The 20,549-nt window shown below is 50.5% G+C and overlaps 21 non-coding genes across 21 annotated transcripts; 10 read left to right on the top strand and 11 right to left on the bottom strand.

The window, feature by feature from the left end:
* Positions 1–315: 315 nt before the first annotated feature.
* Trnag-ccc lies at positions 316–387 on the bottom strand. Its single transcript has one exon. It is a non-coding gene; the product is annotated as a tRNA-Gly (tRNA).
* Positions 388–1,070: 683 nt separating this feature from the next.
* On the top strand, positions 1,071–1,154 carry Trnal-uaa. The gene has a single exon. It is a non-coding gene; the product is annotated as a tRNA-Leu (tRNA).
* A 1,126-nt stretch (positions 1,155–2,280) lies between these two features.
* On the bottom strand, positions 2,281–2,352 carry Trnag-ccc. Its single transcript has one exon. It is a non-coding gene; the product is annotated as a tRNA-Gly (tRNA).
* Positions 2,353–3,035: 683 nt separating this feature from the next.
* Positions 3,036–3,119, top strand: Trnal-uaa. Its single transcript has one exon. It is a non-coding gene; the product is annotated as a tRNA-Leu (tRNA).
* A 1,126-nt stretch (positions 3,120–4,245) lies between these two features.
* On the bottom strand, positions 4,246–4,317 carry Trnag-ccc. The gene has a single exon. It is a non-coding gene; the product is annotated as a tRNA-Gly (tRNA).
* A 683-nt stretch (positions 4,318–5,000) lies between these two features.
* Trnal-uaa lies at positions 5,001–5,084 on the top strand. The gene has a single exon. It is a non-coding gene; the product is annotated as a tRNA-Leu (tRNA).
* Positions 5,085–6,210: 1,126 nt separating this feature from the next.
* Trnag-ccc lies at positions 6,211–6,282 on the bottom strand. Its single transcript has one exon. It is a non-coding gene; the product is annotated as a tRNA-Gly (tRNA).
* A 683-nt stretch (positions 6,283–6,965) lies between these two features.
* Trnal-uaa lies at positions 6,966–7,049 on the top strand. The gene has a single exon. It is a non-coding gene; the product is annotated as a tRNA-Leu (tRNA).
* A 1,117-nt stretch (positions 7,050–8,166) lies between these two features.
* Trnag-ccc lies at positions 8,167–8,238 on the bottom strand. Its single transcript has one exon. It is a non-coding gene; the product is annotated as a tRNA-Gly (tRNA).
* Positions 8,239–8,921: 683 nt separating this feature from the next.
* Positions 8,922–9,005, top strand: Trnal-uaa. Its single transcript has one exon. It is a non-coding gene; the product is annotated as a tRNA-Leu (tRNA).
* Positions 9,006–10,131: 1,126 nt separating this feature from the next.
* On the bottom strand, positions 10,132–10,203 carry Trnag-ccc. Its single transcript has one exon. It is a non-coding gene; the product is annotated as a tRNA-Gly (tRNA).
* A 683-nt stretch (positions 10,204–10,886) lies between these two features.
* Trnal-uaa lies at positions 10,887–10,970 on the top strand. Its single transcript has one exon. It is a non-coding gene; the product is annotated as a tRNA-Leu (tRNA).
* Positions 10,971–12,096: 1,126 nt separating this feature from the next.
* Trnag-ccc lies at positions 12,097–12,168 on the bottom strand. Its single transcript has one exon. It is a non-coding gene; the product is annotated as a tRNA-Gly (tRNA).
* A 683-nt stretch (positions 12,169–12,851) lies between these two features.
* Trnal-uaa lies at positions 12,852–12,935 on the top strand. Its single transcript has one exon. It is a non-coding gene; the product is annotated as a tRNA-Leu (tRNA).
* A 1,127-nt stretch (positions 12,936–14,062) lies between these two features.
* On the bottom strand, positions 14,063–14,134 carry Trnag-ccc. Its single transcript has one exon. It is a non-coding gene; the product is annotated as a tRNA-Gly (tRNA).
* A 683-nt stretch (positions 14,135–14,817) lies between these two features.
* Trnal-uaa lies at positions 14,818–14,901 on the top strand. The gene has a single exon. It is a non-coding gene; the product is annotated as a tRNA-Leu (tRNA).
* Positions 14,902–16,018: 1,117 nt separating this feature from the next.
* On the bottom strand, positions 16,019–16,090 carry Trnag-ccc. Its single transcript has one exon. It is a non-coding gene; the product is annotated as a tRNA-Gly (tRNA).
* Positions 16,091–16,773: 683 nt separating this feature from the next.
* On the top strand, positions 16,774–16,857 carry Trnal-uaa. The gene has a single exon. It is a non-coding gene; the product is annotated as a tRNA-Leu (tRNA).
* A 1,126-nt stretch (positions 16,858–17,983) lies between these two features.
* On the bottom strand, positions 17,984–18,055 carry Trnag-ccc. Its single transcript has one exon. It is a non-coding gene; the product is annotated as a tRNA-Gly (tRNA).
* A 683-nt stretch (positions 18,056–18,738) lies between these two features.
* On the top strand, positions 18,739–18,822 carry Trnal-uaa. Its single transcript has one exon. It is a non-coding gene; the product is annotated as a tRNA-Leu (tRNA).
* Positions 18,823–19,949: 1,127 nt separating this feature from the next.
* On the bottom strand, positions 19,950–20,021 carry Trnag-ccc. The gene has a single exon. It is a non-coding gene; the product is annotated as a tRNA-Gly (tRNA).
* Between the last annotated feature and the right edge of the window lie 528 nt (positions 20,022–20,549).

Below are 20,549 nucleotides of genomic sequence, written 5' to 3'. Positions count from 1 at the left end.
AATCTGTGGCCACAATAAAATGAAAGGTTCTGTCGTGTGTTTGTCGTTTTTTGGTCTCTCCCAGTCGTTTGTCGCGCCTGCCCTCTACATATATGCCCATTTCCAAGCGTCAGCTTTCGCGTCAGCCGAGCAAAGTCGAGACAAGTCGACACATGGAGACACACGATGCTGAGAAACGAAAGCCGCAGACTAGCGCCCTGGCAGCACGGACTGAGACGAGGGGCGAAGGAAAACTATTCGTACCGCGACAGTTCACAGTTTCGAAGATCGCGTTTCGTTACGTGGAATACCCGTAGAAGAAAAAAGTACCTTTTGTGCGGTGGCCGGGAATCGAACCCGGATCAACTGCTTGGGAAGCAACCATGCTGACCGTTACACCACCACCGCGTTGTGCTGCGTCCCACCCACGCCTTGATGTGTCGGCTACCCTCCTGCCATCAGAGGCCGAAGGCGACGGCGCTGTAGGCGCTCAACGCCAGGGCGGAGGTGAGCACATCTGAACGCAGTGCGTAGGTGCTGCTAGGGCGATGTAGCGTAGCTAGAAGCAGAACTGACAGCCGTTGAAAAACTGCCCTTTAATTTACAGCAGGGCGATAAAACAAATATCTAATGTGACGTACTTACTGATGATCCAGAGACGATTCAGCATGTGTGTGCCAATCCAGAAGTAGAAAGCGCCTAAGTATCACAATATTAAGTTGGTTAGTTTGATGCTCGCCTGGAGCCTATCATTAGCTTCCCCTGAGGGCGAAATGCACAGCGTAGCCGTTGCTAGGGAACGGCCTCTTCTGTCGTTTTTTGTTTTCTCTGCGTCAGTGTGAATATTGATAACTACAGTTCTGCTCGTTCCACTCAAGACAGATGGCGACTTAAAACAATGGTGTAAGGCACCATGTTTAAGCTGTGGTTCCCGAAAGTGAGGGTGGGGTGCAACCTCACATCTGACAACTCGTTTTAAATACTCTAAAACCAACGTATTTCCTTCACACAAGAAAAAAACACGCTAATTTCGCAGTCAGGCTCTGGAGATATACCGAGAAACGACGGTGGAAGAGATCTGGCGCCTACGCGTCAGATTGGCCGAGCGGTCTAAGGCGCCAGATTTAAGCTCTGGTTCCCGAAGGGGAGCGTGGGTTCGAACCCCACATCTGACAATGCATTTTAAATATTCCAAAACTACCAATTTCGTACATGCGGGAAAACAAGTAAATTACGCGGGAACAGGTTCCACAGATACTACGAGAAACGGCAGTGACTATGGTGCTTGCCTTGCAAGTCTGATTGTCTGGCGGCCTGAAAGAATGGAAAGCTGTTAGGAGACATGGCTTTCAGCCACGAGGCCCGGAATCGATTCCCGGTAGCCGAACATTCTTTTGTTTGCTGAGTCTTGGTTATTCTCACGGCATTTACGATATCTTTGGGTTGTGGTTTTTGGGGTCCAAGCATCAGGCGAGCAAACGTGAACGAAAGCAGATATGTGCGTAAATGAGTGTCAGGGCAGTAATAAAGGTGGATGAGACGGTGGATCGGGTATTGGACTGCAGACGTGCCACATTGCGTAGCTCGATAGCTGAGTAAGTTAGAGCGTCGTGCTGTGAACACAAAGGCCACGTATTCGACCGCACCAAGTGCCATTTCATTTTTCTCCCCTAAAAGACAATGCTTCCTCCAGCGACACACTGCCAGGTAAATAACAAGCGATCTTCACAAGAAGTAAGGTGTCTACACGTTGCGCGATACTGTCGCCAACGGCCACACCGCGCGTAGTGCAGCGGCTCTCGTCTGTTCACCGGCGTTAGGAATCGTTGGCCGTGGTTAGTACATGGATGCGTGCTCGGCTGGGAACTCGACGTGCTGTTGCCTTCTTTCATTTTGCATTTTTCCTTCGGCTTCGTTGTTGCTTAGCAATAATTATGCGGTCCCGCACGCTGACGCCACTCTTGCCTCTCGGTACACTAAGGGGCGAATCTGTGGCCACAATAAAATGAAAGGTTCTGTCGTGTGTTTGTCGTTTTTTGGTCTCTCCCAGTCGTTTGTCGCGCCTGCCCTCTACATATATGCCCATTTCCAAGCGTCAGCTTTCGCGTCAGCCGAGCAAAGTCGAGACAAGTCGACACATGGAGACACACGATGCTGAGAAACGAAAGCCGCAGACTAGCGCCCTGGCAGCACGGACTGAGACGAGGGGCGAAGGAAAACTATTCGTACCGCGACAGTTCACAGTTTCGAAGATCGCGTTTCGTTACGTGGAATACCCGTAGAAGAAAAAAGTACCTTTTGTGCGGTGGCCGGGAATCGAACCCGGATCAACTGCTTGGGAAGCAACCATGCTGACCGTTACACCACCACCGCGTTGTGCTGCGTCCCACCCACGCCTTGATGTGTCGGCTACCCTCCTGCCATCAGAGGCCGAAGGCGACGGCGCTGTAGGCGCTCAACGCCAGGGCGGAGGTGAGCACATCTGAACGCAGTGCGTAGGTGCTGCTAGGGCGATGTAGCGTAGCTAGAAGCAGAACTGACAGCCGTTGAAAAACTGCCCTTTAATTTACAGCAGGGCGATAAAACAAATATCTAATGTGACGTACTTACTGATGATCCAGAGACGATTCAGCATGTGTGTGCCAATCCAGAAGTAGAAAGCGCCTAAGTATCACAATATTAAGTTGGTTAGTTTGATGCTCGCCTGGAGCCTATCATTAGCTTCCCCTGAGGGCGAAATGCACAGCGTAGCCGTTGCTAGGGAACGGCCTCTTCTGTCGTTTTTTGTTTTCTCTGCGTCAGTGTGAATATTGATAACTACAGTTCTGCTCGTTCCACTCAAGACAGATGGCGACTTAAAACAATGGTGTAAGGCACCATGTTTAAGCTGTGGTTCCCGAAAGTGAGGGTGGGGTGCAACCTCACATCTGACAACTCGTTTTAAATACTCTAAAACCAACGTATTTCCTTCACACAAGAAAAAAACACGCTAATTTCGCAGTCAGGCTCTGGAGATATACCGAGAAACGACGGTGGAAGAGATCTGGCGCCTACGCGTCAGATTGGCCGAGCGGTCTAAGGCGCCAGATTTAAGCTCTGGTTCCCGAAGGGGAGCGTGGGTTCGAACCCCACATCTGACAATGCATTTTAAATATTCCAAAACTACCAATTTCGTACATGCGGGAAAACAAGTAAATTACGCGGGAACAGGTTCCACAGATACTACGAGAAACGGCAGTGACTATGGTGCTTGCCTTGCAAGTCTGATTGTCTGGCGGCCTGAAAGAATGGAAAGCTGTTAGGAGACATGGCTTTCAGCCACGAGGCCCGGAATCGATTCCCGGTAGCCGAACATTCTTTTGTTTGCTGAGTCTTGGTTATTCTCACGGCATTTACGATATCTTTGGGTTGTGGTTTTTGGGGTCCAAGCATCAGGCGAGCAAACGTGAACGAAAGCAGATATGTGCGTAAATGAGTGTCAGGGCAGTAATAAAGGTGGATGAGACGGTGGATCGGGTATTGGACTGCAGACGTGCCACATTGCGTAGCTCGATAGCTGAGTAAGTTAGAGCGTCGTGCTGTGAACACAAAGGCCACGTATTCGACCGCACCAAGTGCCATTTCATTTTTCTCCCCTAAAAGACAATGCTTCCTCCAGCGACACACTGCCAGGTAAATAACAAGCGATCTTCACAAGAAGTAAGGTGTCTACACGTTGCGCGATACTGTCGCCAACGGCCACACCGCGCGTAGTGCAGCGGTTCTCGTCTGTTCACCGGCGTTAGGAATCGTTGGCCGTGGTTAGTACATGGATGCGTGCTCGGCTGGGAACTCGACGTGCTGTTGCCTTCTTTCATTTTGCATTTTTCCTTCGGCTTCGTTGTTGCTTAGCAATAATTATGCGGTCCCGCACGCTGACGCCACTCTTGCCTCTCGGTACACTAAGGGGCGAATCTGTGGCCACAATAAAATGAAAGGTTCTGTCGTGTGTTTGTCGTTTTTTGGTCTCTCCCAGTCGTTTGTCGCGCCTGCCCTCTACATATATGCCCATTTCCAAGCGTCAGCTTTCGCGTCAGCCGAGCAAAGTCGAGACAAGTCGACACATGGAGACACACGATGCTGAGAAACGAAAGCCGCAGACTAGCGCCCTGGCAGCACGGACTGAGACGAGGGGCGAAGGAAAACTATTCGTACCGCGACAGTTCACAGTTTCGAAGATCGCGTTTCGTTACGTGGAATACCCGTAGAAGAAAAAAGTACCTTTTGTGCGGTGGCCGGGAATCGAACCCGGATCAACTGCTTGGGAAGCAACCATGCTGACCGTTACACCACCACCGCGTTGTGCTGCGTCCCACCCACGCCTTGATGTGTCGGCTACCCTCCTGCCATCAGAGGCCGAAGGCGACGGCGCTGTAGGCGCTCAACGCCAGGGCGGAGGTGAGCACATCTGAACGCAGTGCGTAGGTGCTGCTAGGGCGATGTAGCGTAGCTAGAAGCAGAACTGACAGCCGTTGAAAAACTGCCCTTTAATTTACAGCAGGGCGATAAAACAAATATCTAATGTGACGTACTTACTGATGATCCAGAGACGATTCAGCATGTGTGTGCCAATCCAGAAGTAGAAAGCGCCTAAGTATCACAATATTAAGTTGGTTAGTTTGATGCTCGCCTGGAGCCTATCATTAGCTTCCCCTGAGGGCGAAATGCACAGCGTAGCCGTTGCTAGGGAACGGCCTCTTCTGTCGTTTTTTGTTTTCTCTGCGTCAGTGTGAATATTGATAACTACAGTTCTGCTCGTTCCACTCAAGACAGATGGCGACTTAAAACAATGGTGTAAGGCACCATGTTTAAGCTGTGGTTCCCGAAAGTGAGGGTGGGGTGCAACCTCACATCTGACAACTCGTTTTAAATACTCTAAAACCAACGTATTTCCTTCACACAAGAAAAAAACACGCTAATTTCGCAGTCAGGCTCTGGAGATATACCGAGAAACGACGGTGGAAGAGATCTGGCGCCTACGCGTCAGATTGGCCGAGCGGTCTAAGGCGCCAGATTTAAGCTCTGGTTCCCGAAGGGGAGCGTGGGTTCGAACCCCACATCTGACAATGCATTTTAAATATTCCAAAACTACCAATTTCGTACATGCGGGAAAACAAGTAAATTACGCGGGAACAGGTTCCACAGATACTACGAGAAACGGCAGTGACTATGGTGCTTGCCTTGCAAGTCTGATTGTCTGGCGGCCTGAAAGAATGGAAAGCTGTTAGGAGACATGGCTTTCAGCCACGAGGCCCGGAATCGATTCCCGGTAGCCGAACATTCTTTTGTTTGCTGAGTCTTGGTTATTCTCACGGCATTTACGATATCTTTGGGTTGTGGTTTTTGGGGTCCAAGCATCAGGCGAGCAAACGTGAACGAAAGCAGATATGTGCGTAAATGAGTGTCAGGGCAGTAATAAAGGTGGATGAGACGGTGGATCGGGTATTGGACTGCAGACGTGCCACATTGCGTAGCTCGATAGCTGAGTAAGTTAGAGCGTCGTGCTGTGAACACAAAGGCCACGTATTCGACCGCACCAAGTGCCATTTCATTTTTCTCCCCTAAAAGACAATGCTTCCTCCAGCGACACACTGCCAGGTAAATAACAAGCGATCTTCACAAGAAGTAAGGTGTCTACACGTTGCGCGATACTGTCGCCAACGGCCACACCGCGCGTAGTGCAGCGGTTCTCGTCTGTTCACCGGCGTTAGGAATCGTTGGCCGTGGTTAGTACATGGATGCGTGCTCGGCTGGGAACTCGACGTGCTGTTGCCTTCTTTCATTTTGCATTTTTCCTTCGGCTTCGTTGTTGCTTAGCAATAATTATGCGGTCCCGCACGCTGACGCCACTCTTGCCTCTCGGTACACTAAGGGGCGAATCTGTGGCCACAATAAAATGAAAGGTTCTGTCGTGTGTTTGTCGTTTTTTGGTCTCTCCCAGTCGTTTGTCGCGCCTGCCCTCTACATATATGCCCATTTCCAAGCGTCAGCTTTCGCGTCAGCCGAGCAAAGTCGAGACAAGTCGACACATGGAGACACACGATGCTGAGAAACGAAAGCCGCAGACTAGCGCCCTGGCAGCACGGACTGAGACGAGGGGCGAAGGAAAACTATTCGTACCGCGACAGTTCACAGTTTCGAAGATCGCGTTTCGTTACGTGGAATACCCGTAGAAGAAAAAAGTACCTTTTGTGCGGTGGCCGGGAATCGAACCCGGATCAACTGCTTGGGAAGCAACCATGCTGACCGTTACACCACCACCGCGTTGTGCTGCGTCCCACCCACGCCTTGATGTGTCGGCTACCCTCCTGCCATCAGAGGCCGAAGGCGACGGCGCTGTAGGCGCTCAACGCCAGGGCGGAGGTGAGCACATCTGAACGCAGTGCGTAGGTGCTGCTAGGGCGATGTAGCGTAGCTAGAAGCAGAACTGACAGCCGTTGAAAAACTGCCCTTTAATTTACAGCAGGGCGATAAAACAAATATCTAATGTGACGTACTTACTGATGATCCAGAGACGATTCAGCATGTGTGTGCCAATCCAGAAGTAGAAAGCGCCTAAGTATCACAATATTAAGTTGGTTAGTTTGATGCTCGCCTGGAGCCTATCATTAGCTTCCCCTGAGGGCGAAATGCACAGCGTAGCCGTTGCTAGGGAACGGCCTCTTCTGTCGTTTTTTGTTTTCTCTGCGTCAGTGTGAATATTGATAACTACAGTTCTGCTCGTTCCACTCAAGACAGATGGCGACGGAAAACAATGGTGTAAGGCACCATGTTTAAGCTGTGGTTCCCGAAAGTGAGGGTGGGGTGCAACCTCACATCTGACAACTCGTTTTAAATACTCTAAAACCAACGTATTTCCTTCACACAAGAAAAAAACACGCTAATTTCGCAGTCAGGCTCTGGAGATATACCGAGAAACGACGGTGGAAGAGATCTGGCGCCCACGCGTCAGATTGGCCGAGCGGTCTAAGGCGCCAGATTTAAGCTCTGGTTCCCGAAGGGGAGCGTGGGTTCGAACCCCACATCTGACAATGCATTTTAAATATTCCAAAACTACCAATTTCGTACATGCGGGAAAACAAGTAAATTACGCGGGAACAGGTTCCACAGATACTACGAGAAACGGCAGTGACTATGGTGCTTGCCTTGCAAGTCTGATTGTCTGGCGGCCTGAAAGAATGGAAAGCTGTTAGGAGACATGGCTTTCAGCCACGAGGCCCGGAATCGATTCCCGGTAGCCGAACATTCTTTTGTTTGCTGAGTCTTGGTTATTCTCACGGCATTTACGATATCTTTGGGTTGTGGTTTTTGGGGTCCAAGCATCAGGCGAGCAAACGTGAACGAAAGCAGATATGTGCGTAAATGAGTGTCAGGGCAGTAATAAAGGTGGATGAGACGGTGGATCGGGTATTGGACTGCAGACGTGCCACATTGCGTAGCTCGATAGCTGAGTAAGTTAGAGCGTCGTGCTGTGAACACAAAGGCCACGTATTCGACCGCACCAAGTGCCATTTCATTTTTCTCCCCTAAAAGACAATGCTTCCTCCAGCGACACACTGCCAGGTAAATAACAAGCGATCTTCACAAGAAGTAAGGTGTCTACACGTTGCGCGATACTGTCGCCAACGGCCACACCGCGCGTAGTGCAGCGGTTCTCGTCTGTTCACCGGCGTTAGGAATCGTTGGCCGTGGTTAGTACATGGATGCGTGCTCGGCTGGGAACTCGACGTGCTGTTGCCTTCTTTCATTTTGCATTTTTCCTTCGGCTTCGTTGTTGCTTAGCAATAATTATGCGGTCCCGCACGCTGACGCCACTCTTGCCTCTCGGTACACTAAGGGGCGAATCTGTGGCCACAATAAAATGAAAGGTTCTGTCGTGTGTTTGTCGTTTTTTGGTCTCTCCCAGTCGTTTGTCGCGCCTGCCCTCTACATATATGCCCATTTCCAAGCGTCAGCTTTCGCGTCAGCCGAGCAAAGTCGACACATGGAGACACACGATGCTGAGAAACGAAAGCCGCAGACTAGCGCCCTGGCAGCACGGACTGAGACGAGGGGCGAAGGAAAACTATTCGTACCGCGACAGTTCACAGTTTCGAAGATCGCGTTTCGTTACGTGGAATACCCGTAGAAGAAAAAAGTACCTTTTTGTGCGGTGGCCGGGAATCGAACCCAGATCAACTGCTTGGGAAGCAACCATGCTGACCGTTACACCACCACCGCGTTGTGCTGCGTCCCACCCACGCCTTGATGTGTCGGCTACCCTCCTGCCATCAGAGGCCGAAGGCGACGGCGCTGTAGGCGCTCAACGCCAGGGCGGAGGTGAGCACATCTGAACGCAGTGCGTAGGTGCTGCTAGGGCGATGTAGCGTAGCTAGAAGCAGAACTGACAGCCGTTGAAAAACTGCCCTTTAATTTACAGCAGGGCGATAAAACAAATATCTAATGTGACGTACTTACTGATGATCCAGAGACGATTCAGCATGTGTGTGCCAATCCAGAAGTAGAAAGCGCCTAAGTATCACAATATTAAGTTGGTTAGTTTGATGCTCGCCTGGAGCCTATCATTAGCTTCCCCTGAGGGCGAAATGCACAGCGTAGCCGTTGCTAGGGAACGGCCTCTTCTGTCGTTTCTTGTTTTCTCTGCGTCAGTGTGAATATTGATAACTACAGTTCTGCTCGTTCCACTCAAGACAGATGGCGACGGAAAACAATGGTGTAAGGCACCATGTTTAAGCTGTGGTTCCCGAAAGTGAGGGTGGGGTGCAACCTCACATCTGACAACTCGTTTTAAATACTCTAAAACCAACGTATTTCCTTCACACAAGAAAAAAACACGCTAATTTCGCAGTCAGGCTCTGGAGATATACCGAGAAACGACGGTGGAAGAGATTTGGCGCCCGCGCGTCAGATTGGCCGAGCGGTCTAAGGCGCCAGATTTAAGCTCTGGTTCCCGAAGGGGAGCGTGGGTTCGAACCCCACATCTGAAAATGCATTTTAAATATTCCAAAACTACCAATTTCGTACATGCGGGAAAACAAGTAAATTACGCGGGAACAGGTTCCACAGATACTACGAGAAACGGCAGTGACTATGGTGCTTGCCTTGCAAGTCTGATTGTCTGGCGGCCTGAAAGAATGGAAAGCTGTTAGGAGACATGGCTTTCAGCCACGAGGCCCGGAATCGATTCCCGGTAGCCGAACATTCTTTTGTTTGCTGAGTCTTGGTTATTCTCACGGCATTTACGATATCTTTGGGTTGTGGTTTTTGGGGTCCAAGCATCAGGCGAGCAAACGTGAACGAAAGCAGATATGTGCGTAAATGAGTGTCAGGGCAGTAATAAAGGTGGATGAGACGGTGGATCGGGTATTGGACTGCAGACGTGCCACATTGCGTAGCTCGATAGCTGAGTAAGTTAGAGCGTCGTGCTGTGAACACAAAGGCCACGTATTCGACCGCACCAAGTGCCATTTCATTTTTCTCCCCTAAAAGACAATGCTTCCTCCAGCGACACACTGCCAGGTAAATAACAAGCGATCTTCACAAGAAGTAAGGTGTCTACACGTTGCGCGATACTGTCGCCAACGGCCACACCGCGCGTAGTGCAGCGGTTCTCGTCTGTTCACCGGCGTTAGGAATCGTTGGCCGTGGTTAGTACATGGATGCGTGCTCGGCTGGGAACTCGACGTGCTGTTGCCTTCTTTCATTTTGCATTTTTCCTTCGGCTTCGTTGTTGCTTAGCAATAATTATGCGGTCCCGCACGCTGACGCCACTCTTGCCTCTCGGTACACTAAGGGGCGAATCTGTGGCCACAATAAAATGAAAGGTTCTGTCGTGTGTTTGTCGTTTTTTGGTCTCTCCCAGTCGTTTGTCGCGCCTGCCCTCTACATATATGCCCATTTCCAAGCGTCAGCTTTCGCGTCAGCCGAGCAAAGTCGAGACAAGTCGACACATGGAGACACACGATGCTGAGAAACGAAAGCCGCAGACTAGCGCCCTGGCAGCACGGACTGAGACGAGGGGCGAAGGAAAACTATTCGTACCGCGACAGTTCACAGTTTCGAAGATCGCGTTTCGTTACGTGGAATACCCGTAGAAGAAAAAAGTACCTTTTGTGCGGTGGCCGGGAATCGAACCCGGATCAACTGCTTGGGAAGCAACCATGCTGACCGTTACACCACCACCGCGTTGTGCTGCGTCCCACCCACGCCTTGATGTGTCGGCTACCCTCCTGCCATCAGAGGCCGAAGGCGACGGCGCTGTAGGCGCTCAACGCCAGGGCGGAGGTGAGCACATCTGAACGCAGTGCGTAGGTGCTGCTAGGGCGATGTAGCGTAGCTAGAAGCAGAACTGACAGCCGTTGAAAAACTGCCCTTTAATTTACAGCAGGGCGATAAAACAAATATCTAATGTGACGTACTTACTGATGATCCAGAGACGATTCAGCATGTGTGTGCCAATCCAGAAGTAGAAAGCGCCTAAGTATCACAATATTAAGTTGGTTAGTTTGATGCTCGCCTGGAGCCTATCATTAGCTTCCCCTGAGGGCGAAATGCACAGCGTAGCCGTTGCTAGGGAACGGCCTCTTCTGTCGTTTTTTGTTTTCTCTGCGTCAGTGTGAATATTGATAACTACAGTTCTGCTCGTTCCACTCAAGACAGATGGCGACGGAAAACAATGGTGTAAGGCACCATGTTTAAGCTGTGGTTCCCGAAAGTGAGGGTGGGGTGCAACCTCACATCTGACAACTCGTTTTAAATACTCTAAAACCAACGTATTTCCTTCACACAAGAAAAAAACACGCTAATTTCGCAGTCAGGCTCTGGAGATATACCGAGAAACGACGGTGGAAGAGATCTGGCGCCCACGCGTCAGATTGGCCGAGCGGTCTAAGGCGCCAGATTTAAGCTCTGGTTCCCGAAGGGGAGCGTGGGTTCGAACCCCACATCTGACAATGCATTTTAAATATTCCAAAACTACCAATTTCGTACATGCGGGAAAACAAGTAAATTACGCGGGAACAGGTTCCACAGATACTACGAGAAACGGCAGTGACTATGGTGCTTGCCTTGCAAGTCTGATTGTCTGGCGGCCTGAAAGAATGGAAAGCTGTTAGGAGACATGGCTTTCAGCCACGAGGCCCGGAATCGATTCCCGGTAGCCGAACATTCTTTTGTTTGCTGAGTCTTGGTTATTCTCACGGCATTTACGATATCTTTGGGTTGTGGTTTTTGGGGTCCAAGCATCAGGCGAGCAAACGTGAACGAAAGCAGATATGTGCGTAAATGAGTGTCAGGGCAGTAATAAAGGTGGATGAGACGGTGGATCGGGTATTGGACTGCAGACGTGCCACATTGCGTAGCTCGATAGCTGAGTAAGTTAGAGCGTCGTGCTGTGAACACAAAGGCCACGTATTCGACCGCACCAAGTGCCATTTCATTTTTCTCCCCTAAAAGACAATGCTTCCTCCAGCGACACACTGCCAGGTAAATAACAAGCGATCTTCACAAGAAGTAAGGTGTCTACACGTTGCGCGATACTGTCGCCAACGGCCACACCGCGCGTAGTGCAGCGGTTCTCGTCTGTTCACCGGCGTTAGGAATCGTTGGCCGTGGTTAGTACATGGATGCGTGCTCGGCTGGGAACTCGACGTGCTGTTGCCTTCTTTCATTTTGCATTTTTCCTTCGGCTTCGTTGTTGCTTAGCAATAATTATGCGGTCCCGCACGCTGACGCCACTCTTGCCTCTCGGTACACTAAGGGGCGAATCTGTGGCCACAATAAAATGAAAGGTTCTGTCGTGTGTTTGTCGTTTTTTGGTCTCTCCCAGTCGTTTGTCGCGCCTGCCCTCTACATATATGCCCATTTCCAAGCGTCAGCTTTCGCGTCAGCCGAGCAAAGTCGAGACAAGTCGACACATGGAGACACACGATGCTGAGAAACGAAAGCCGCAGACTAGCGCCCTGGCAGCACGGACTGAGACGAGGGGCGAAGGAAAACTATTCGTACCGCGACAGTTCACAGTTTCGAAGATCGCGTTTCGTTACGTGGAATACCCGTAGAAGAAAAAAGTACCTTTTGTGCGGTGGCCGGGAATCGAACCCGGATCAACTGCTTGGGAAGCAACCATGCTGACCGTTACACCACCACCGCGTTGTGCTGCGTCCCACCCACGCCTTGATGTGTCGGCTACCCTCCTGCCATCAGAGGCCGAAGGCGACGGCGCTGTAGGCGCTCAACGCCAGGGCGGAGGTGAGCACATCTGAACGCAGTGCGTAGGTGCTGCTAGGGCGATGTAGCGTAGCTAGAAGCAGAACTGACAGCCGTTGAAAAACTGCCCTTTAATTTACAGCAGGGCGATAAAACAAATATCTAATGTGACGTACTTACTGATGATCCAGAGACGATTCAGCATGTGTGTGCCAATCCAGAAGTAGAAAGCGCCTAAGTATCACAATATTAAGTTGGTTAGTTTGATGCTCGCCTGGAGCCTATCATTAGCTTCCCCTGAGGGCGAAATGCACAGCGTAGCCGTTGCTAGGGAACGGCCTCTTCTGTCGTTTTTTGTTTTCTCTGCGTCAGTGTGAATATTGATAACTACAGTTCTGCTCGTTCCACTCAAGACAGATGGCGACGGAAAACAATGGTGTAAGGCACCATGTTTAAGCTGTGGTTCCCGAAAGTGAGGGTGGGGTGCAACCTCACATCTGACAACTCGTTTTAAATACTCTAAAACCAACGTATTTCCTTCACACAAGAAAAAAACACGCTAATTTCGCAGTCAGGCTCTGGAGATATACCGAGAAACGACGGTGGAAGAGATCTGGCGCCCACGCGTCAGATTGGCCGAGCGGTCTAAGGCGCCAGATTTAAGCTCTGGTTCCCGAAGGGGAGCGTGGGTTCGAACCCCACATCTGACAATGCATTTTAAATATTCCAAAACTACCAATTTCGTACATGCGGGAAAACAAGTAAATTACGCGGGAACAGGTTCCACAGATACTACGAGAAACGGCAGTGACTATGGTGCTTGCCTTGCAAGTCTGATTGTCTGGCGGCCTGAAAGAATGGAAAGCTGTTAGGAGACATGGCTTTCAGCCACGAGGCCCGGAATCGATTCCCGGTAGCCGAACATTCTTTTGTTTGCTGAGTCTTGGTTATTCTCACGGCATTTACGATATCTTTGGGTTGTGGTTTTTGGGGTCCAAGCATCAGGCGAGCAAACGTGAACGAAAGCAGATATGTGCGTAAATGAGTGTCAGGGCAGTAATAAAGGTGGATGAGACGGTGGATCGGGTATTGGACTGCAGACGTGCCACATTGCGTAGCTCGATAGCTGAGTAAGTTAGAGCGTCGTGCTGTGAACACAAAGGCCACGTATTCGACCGCACCAAGTGCCATTTCATTTTTCTCCCCTAAAAGACAATGCTTCCTCCAGCGACACACTGCCAGGTAAATAACAAGCGATCTTCACAAGAAGTAAGGTGTCTACACGTTGCGCGATACTGTCGCCAACGGCCACACCGCGCGTAGTGCAGCGGTTCTCGTCTGTTCACCGGCGTTAGGAATCGTTGGCCGTGGTTAGTACATGGATGCGTGCTCGGCAGGGAACTCGACGTGCTGTTGCCTTCTTTCATTTTGCATTTTTCCTTCGGCTCCGTTGTTGCTTAGCAATAATTATGCGGTCCCGCACGCTGACGCCACTCTTGCCTCTCGGTACACTAAGGGGCGAATCTGTGGCCACAATAAAATGAAAGGTTCTGTCGTGTGTTTGTCGTTTTTTGGTCTCTCCCAGTCGTTTGTCGCGCCTGCCCTCTACATATATGCCCATTTCCAAGCGTCAGCTTTCGCGTCAGCCGAGCAAAGTCGAGACAAGTCGACACATGGAGACACACGATGCTGAGAAACGAAAGCCGCAGACTAGCGCCCTGGCAGCACGGACTGAGACGAGGGGCGAAGGAAAACTATTCGTACCGCGACAGTTCACAGTTTCGAAGATCGCGTTTCGTTACGTGGAATACCCGTAGAAGAAAAAAAGTACCTTTTGTGCGGTGGCCGGGAATCGAACCCGGATCAACTGCTTGGGAAGCAACCATGCTGACCGTTACACCACCACCGCGTTGTGCTGCGTCCCACCCACGCCTTGATGTGTCGGCTACCCTCCTGCCATCAGAGGCCGAAGGCGACGGCGCTGTAGGCGCTCAACGCCAGGGCGGAGGTGAGCACATCTGAACGCAGTGCGTAGGTGCTGCTAGGGCGATGTAGCGTAGCTAGAAGCAGAACTGACAGCCGTTGAAAAACTGCCCTTTAATTTACAGCAGGGCGATAAAACAAATATCTAATGTGACGTACTTACTGATGATCCAGAGACGATTCAGCATGTGTGTGCCAATCCAGAAGTAGAAAGCGCCTAAGTATCACAATATTAAGTTGGTTAGTTTGATGCTCGCCTGGAGCCTATCATTAGCTTCCCCTGAGGGCGAAATGCACAGCGTAGCCGTTGCTAGGGAACGGCCTCTTCTGTCGTTTTTTGTTTTCTCTGCGTCAGTGTGAATATTGATAACTACAGTTCTGCTCGTTCCACTCAAGACAGATGGCGACGGAAAACAATGGTGTAAGGCACCATGTTTAAGCTGTGGTTCCCGAAAGTGAGGGTGGGGTGCAACCTCACATCTGACAACTCGTTTTAAATACTCTAAAACCAACGTATTTCCTTCACACAAGAAAAAAACACGCTAATTTCGCAGTCAGGCTCTGGAGATATACCGAGAAACGACGGTGGAAGAGATCTGGCGCCTACGCGTCAGATTGGCCGAGCGGTCTAAGGCGCCAGATTTAAGCTCTGGTTCCCGAAGGGGAGCGTGGGTTCGAACCCCACATCTGACAATGCATTTTAAATATTCCAAAACTACCAATTTCGTACATGCGGGAAAACAAGTAAATTACGCGGGAACAGGTTCCACAGATACTACGAGAAACGGCAGTGACTATGGTGCTTGCCTTGCAAGTCTGATTGTCTGGCTGCCTGAAAGAATGGAAAGCTGTTAGGAGACATGGCTTTCAGCCACGAGGCCCGGAATCGATTCCCGGTAGCCGAACATTCTTTTGTTTGCTGAGTCTTGGTTATTCTCACGGCATTTACGATATCTTTGGGTTGTGGTTTTTGGGGTCCAAGCATCAGGCGAGCAAACGTGAACGAAAGCAGATATGTGCGTAAATGAGTGTCAGGGCAGTAATAAAGGTGGATGAGACGGTGGATCGGGTATTGGACTGCAGACGTGCCACATTGCGTAGCTCGATAGCTGAGTAAGTTAGAGCGTCGTGCTGTGAACACAAAGGCCACGTATTCGACCGCACCAAGTGCCATTTCATTTTTCTCCCCTAAAAGACAATGCTTCCTCCAGCGACACACTGCCAGGTAAATAACAAGCGATCTTCACAAGAAGTAAGGTGTCTACACGTTGCGCGATACTGTCGCCAACGGCCACACCGCGCGTAGTGCAGCGGTTCTCGTCTGTTCACCGGCGTTAGGAATCGTTGGCCGTGGTTAGTACATGGATGCGTGCTCGGCTGGGAACTCGACGTGCTGTTGCCTTCTTTCATTTTGCATTTTTCCTTCGGCTTCGTTGTTGCTTAGCAATAATTATGCGGTCCCGCACGCTGACGCCACTCTTGCCTCTCGGTACACTAAGGGGCGAATCTGTGGCCACAATAAAATGAAAGGTTCTGTCGTGTGTTTGTCGTTTTTTGGTCTCTCCCAGTCGTTTGTCGCGCCTGCCCTCTACATATATGCCCATTTCCAAGCGTCAGCTTTCGCGTCAGCCGAGCAAAGTCGAGACATGGAGACACACGATGCTGAGAAACGAAAGCCGCAGACTAGCGCCCTGGCAGCACGGACTGAGACGAGGGGCGAAGGAAAACTATTCGTACCGCGACAGTTCACAGTTTCGAAGATCGCGTTTCGTTACGTGGAATACCCGTAGAAGAAAAAAGTACCTTTTTGTGCGGTGGCCGGGAATCGAACCCAGATCAACTGCTTGGGAAGCAACCATGCTGACCGTTACACCACCACCGCGTTGTGCTGCGTCCCACCCACGCCTTGATGTGTCGGCTACCCTCCTGCCATCAGAGGCCGAAGGCGACGGCGCTGTAGGCGCTCAACGCCAGGGCGGAGGTGAGCACATCTGAACGCAGTGCGTAGGTGCTGCTAGGGCGATGTAGCGTAGCTAGAAGCAGAACTGACAGCCGTTGAAAAACTGCCCTTTAATTTACAGCAGGGCGATAAAACAAATATCTAATGTGACGTACTTACTGATGATCCAGAGACGATTCAGCATGTGTGTGCCAATCCAGAAGTAGAAAGCGCCTAAGTATCACAATATTAAGTTGGTTAGTTTGATGCTCGCCTGGAGCCTATCATTAGCTTCCCCTGAGGGCGAAATGCACAGCGTAGCCGTTGCTAGGGAACGGCCTCTTCTGTCGTTTCTTGTTTTCTCTGCGTCAGTGTGAATATTGATAACTACAGTTCTGCTCGTTCCACTCAAGACAGATGGCGACGGAAAACAATGGTGTAAGGCACCATGTTTAAGCTGTGGTTCCCGAAAGTGAGGGTGGGGTGCAACCTCACATCTGACAACTCGTTTTAAATACTCTAAAACCAACGTATTTCCTTCACACAAGAAAAAAACACGCTAATTTCGCAGTCAGGCTCTGGAGATATACCGAGAAACGACGGTGGAAGAGATTTGGCGCCCACGCGTCAGATTGGCCGAGCGGTCTAAGGCGCCAGATTTAAGCTCTGGTTCCCGAAGGGGAGCGTGGGTTCGAACCCCACATCTGAAAATGCATTTTAAATATTCCAAAACTACCAATTTCGTACATGCGGGAAAACAAGTAAATTACGCGGGAACAGGTTCCACAGATACTACGAGAAACGGCAGTGACTATGGTGCTTGCCTTGCAAGTCTGATTGTCTGGCGGCCTGAAAGAATGGAAAGCTGTTAGGAGACATGGCTTTCAGCCACGAGGCCCGGAATCGATTCCCGGTAGCCGAACATTCTTTTGTTTGCTGAGTCTTGGTTATTCTCACGGCATTTACGATATCTTTGGGTTGTGGTTTTTGGGGTCCAAGCATCAGGCGAGCAAACGTGAACGAAAGCAGATATGTGCGTAAATGAGTGTCAGGGCAGTAATAAAGGTGGATGAGACGGTGGATCGGGTATTGGACTGCAGACGTGCCACATTGCGTAGCTCGATAGCTGAGTAAGTTAGAGCGTCGTGCTGTGAACACAAAGGCCACGTATTCGACCGCACCAAGTGCCATTTCATTTTTCTCCCCTAAAAGACAATGCTTCCTCCAGCGACACACTGCCAGGTAAATAACAAGCGATCTTCACAAGAAGTAAGGTGTCTACACGTTGCGCGATACTGTCGCCAACGGCCACACCGCGCGTAGTGCAGCGGTTCTCGTCTGTTCACCGGCGTTAGGAATCGTTGGCCGTGGTTAGTACATGGATGCGTGCTCGGCTGGGAACTCGACGTGCTGTTGCCTTCTTTCATTTTGCATTTTTCCTTCGGCTTCGTTGTTGCTTAGCAATAATTATGCGGTCCCGCACGCTGACGCCACTCTTGCCTCTCGGTACACTAAGGGGCGAATCTGTGGCCACAATAAAATGAAAGGTTCTGTCGTGTGTTTGTCGTTTTTTGGTCTCTCCCAGTCGTTTGTCGCGCCTGCCCTCTACATATATGCCCATTTCCAAGCGTCAGCTTTCGCGTCAGCCGAGCAAAGTCGAGACAAGTCGACACATGGAGACACACGATGCTGAGAAACGAAAGCCGCAGACTAGCGCCCTGGCAGCACGGACTGAGACGAGGGGCGAAGGAAAACTATTCGTACCGCGACAGTTCACAGTTTCGAAGATCGCGTTTCGTTACGTGGAATACCCGTAGAAGAAAAAAGTACCTTTTGTGCGGTGGCCGGGAATCGAACCCGGATCAACTGCTTGGGAAGCAACCATGCTGACCGTTACACCACCACCGCGTTGTGCTGCGTCCCACCCACGCCTTGATGTGTCGGCTACCCTCCTGCCATCAGAGGCCGAAGGCGACGGCGCTGTAGGCGCTCAACGCCAGGGCGGAGGTGAGCACATCTGAACGCAGTGCGTAGGTGCTGCTAGGGCGATGTAGCGTAGCTAGAAGCAGAACTGACAGCCGTTGAAAAACTGCCCTTTAATTTACAGCAGGGCGATAAAACAAATATCTAATGTGACGTACTTACTGATGATCCAGAGACGATTCAGCATGTGTGTGCCAATCCAGAAGTAGAAAGCGCCTAAGTATCACAATATTAAGTTGGTTAGTTTGATGCTCGCCTGGAGCCTATCATTAGCTTCCCCTGAGGGCGAAATGCACAGCGTAGCCGTTGCTAGGGAACGGCCTCTTCTGTCGTTTTTTGTTTTCTCTGCGTCAGTGTGAATATTGATAACTACAGTTCTGCTCGTTCCACTCAAGACAGATGGCGACGGAAAACAATGGTGTAAGGCACCATGTTTAAGCTGTGGTTCCCGAAAGTGAGGGTGGGGTGCAACCTCACATCTGACAACTCGTTTTAAATACTCTAAAACCAACGTATTTCCTTCACACAAGAAAAAAACACGCTAATTTCGCAGTCAGGCTCTGGAGATATACCGAGAAACGACGGTGGAAGAGATCTGGCGCCCACGCGTCAGATTGGCCGAGCGGTCAAAGGCGCCAGATTTAAGCTCTGGTTCCCGAAGGGGAGCGTGGGTTCGAACCCCACATCTGACAATGCATTTTAAATATTCCAAAACTACCAATTTCGTACATGCGGGAAAACAAGTAAATTACGCGGGAACAGGTTCCACAGATACTACGAGAAACGGCAGTGACTATGGTGCTTGCCTTGCAAGTCTGATTGTCTGGCGGCCTGAAAGAATGGAAAGCTGTTAGGAGACATGGCTTTCAGCCACGAGGCCCGGAATCGATTCCCGGTAGCCGAACATTCTTTTGTTTGCTGAGTCTTGGTTATTCTCACGGCATTTACGATATCTTTGGGTTGTGGTTTTTGGGGTCCAAGCATCAGGCGAGCAAACGTGAACGAAAGCAGATATGTGCGTAAATGAGTGTCAGGGCAGTAATAAAGGTGGATGAGACGGTGGATCGGGTATTGGACTGCAGACGTGCCACATTGCGTAGCTCGATAGCTGAGTAAGTTAGAGCGTCGTGCTGTGAACACAAAGGCCACGTATTCGACCGCACCAAGTGCCATTTCATTTTTCTCCCCTAAAAGACAATGCTTCCTCCAGCGACACACTGCCAGGTAAATAACAAGCGATCTTCACAAGAAGTAAGGTGTCTACACGTTGCGCGATACTGTCGCCAACGGCCACACCGCGCGTAGTGCAGCGGTTCTCGTCTGTTCACCGGCGTTAGGAATCGTTGGCCGTGGTTAGTACATGGATGCGTGCTCGGCAGGGAACTCGACGTGCTGTTGCCTTCTTTCATTTTGCATTTTTCCTTCGGCTCCGTTGTTGCTTAGCAATAATTATGCGGTCCCGCACGCTGACGCCACTCTTGCCTCTCGGTACACTAAGGGGCGAATCTGTGGCCACAATAAAATGAAAGGTTCTGTCGTGTGTTTGTCGTTTTTTGGTCTCTCCCAGTCGTTTGTCGCGCCTGCCCTCTACATATATGCCCATTTCCAAGCGTCAGCTTTCGCGTCAGCCGAGCAAAGTCGAGACAAGTCGACACATGGAGACACACGATGCTGAGAAACGAAAGCCGCAGACTAGCGCCCTGGCAGCACGGACTGAGACGAGGGGCGAAGGAAAACTATTCGTACCGCGACAGTTCACAGTTTCGAAGATCGCGTTTCGTTACGTGGAATACCCGTAGAAGAAAAAAAGTACCTTTTGTGCGGTGGCCGGGAATCGAACCCGGATCAACTGCTTGGGAAGCAACCATGCTGACCGTTACACCACCACCGCGTTGTGCTGCGTCCCACCCACGCCTTGATGTGTCGGCTACCCTCCTGCCATCAGAGGCCGAAGGCGACGGCGCTGTAGGCGCTCAACGCCAGGGCGGAGGTGAGCACATCTGAACGCAGTGCGTAGGTGCTGCTAGGGCGATGTAGCGTAGCTAGAAGCAGAACTGACAGCCGTTGAAAAACTGCCCTTTAATTTACAGCAGGGCGATAAAACAAATATCTAATGTGACGTACTTACTGATGATCCAGAGACGATTCAGCATGTGTGTGCCAATCCAGAAGTAGAAAGCGCCTAAGTATCACAATATTAAGTTGGTTAGTTTGATGCTCGCCTGGAGCCTATCATTAGCTTCCCCTGAGGGCGAAATGCACAGCGTAGCCGTTGCTAGGGAACGGCCTCTTCTGTCGTTTTTTGTTTTCTCTGCGTCAGTGTGAATATTGATAACTACAGTTCTGCTCGTTCCACTCAAGACAGATGGCGACTTAAAACAATGGTGTAAGGCACCATGTTTAAGCTGTGGTTCCCGAA

This window comes from Schistocerca piceifrons, chromosome 2, assembly GCF_021461385.2.
Source record: "Schistocerca piceifrons isolate TAMUIC-IGC-003096 chromosome 2, iqSchPice1.1, whole genome shotgun sequence".
Classification (NCBI taxonomy): Eukaryota; Metazoa; Arthropoda; class Insecta; order Orthoptera; family Acrididae; genus Schistocerca; species Schistocerca piceifrons.
The sequence above is the reverse complement of the archived record's forward strand: the minus strand, read 5'-3'. Positions and strand labels throughout refer to the sequence as shown.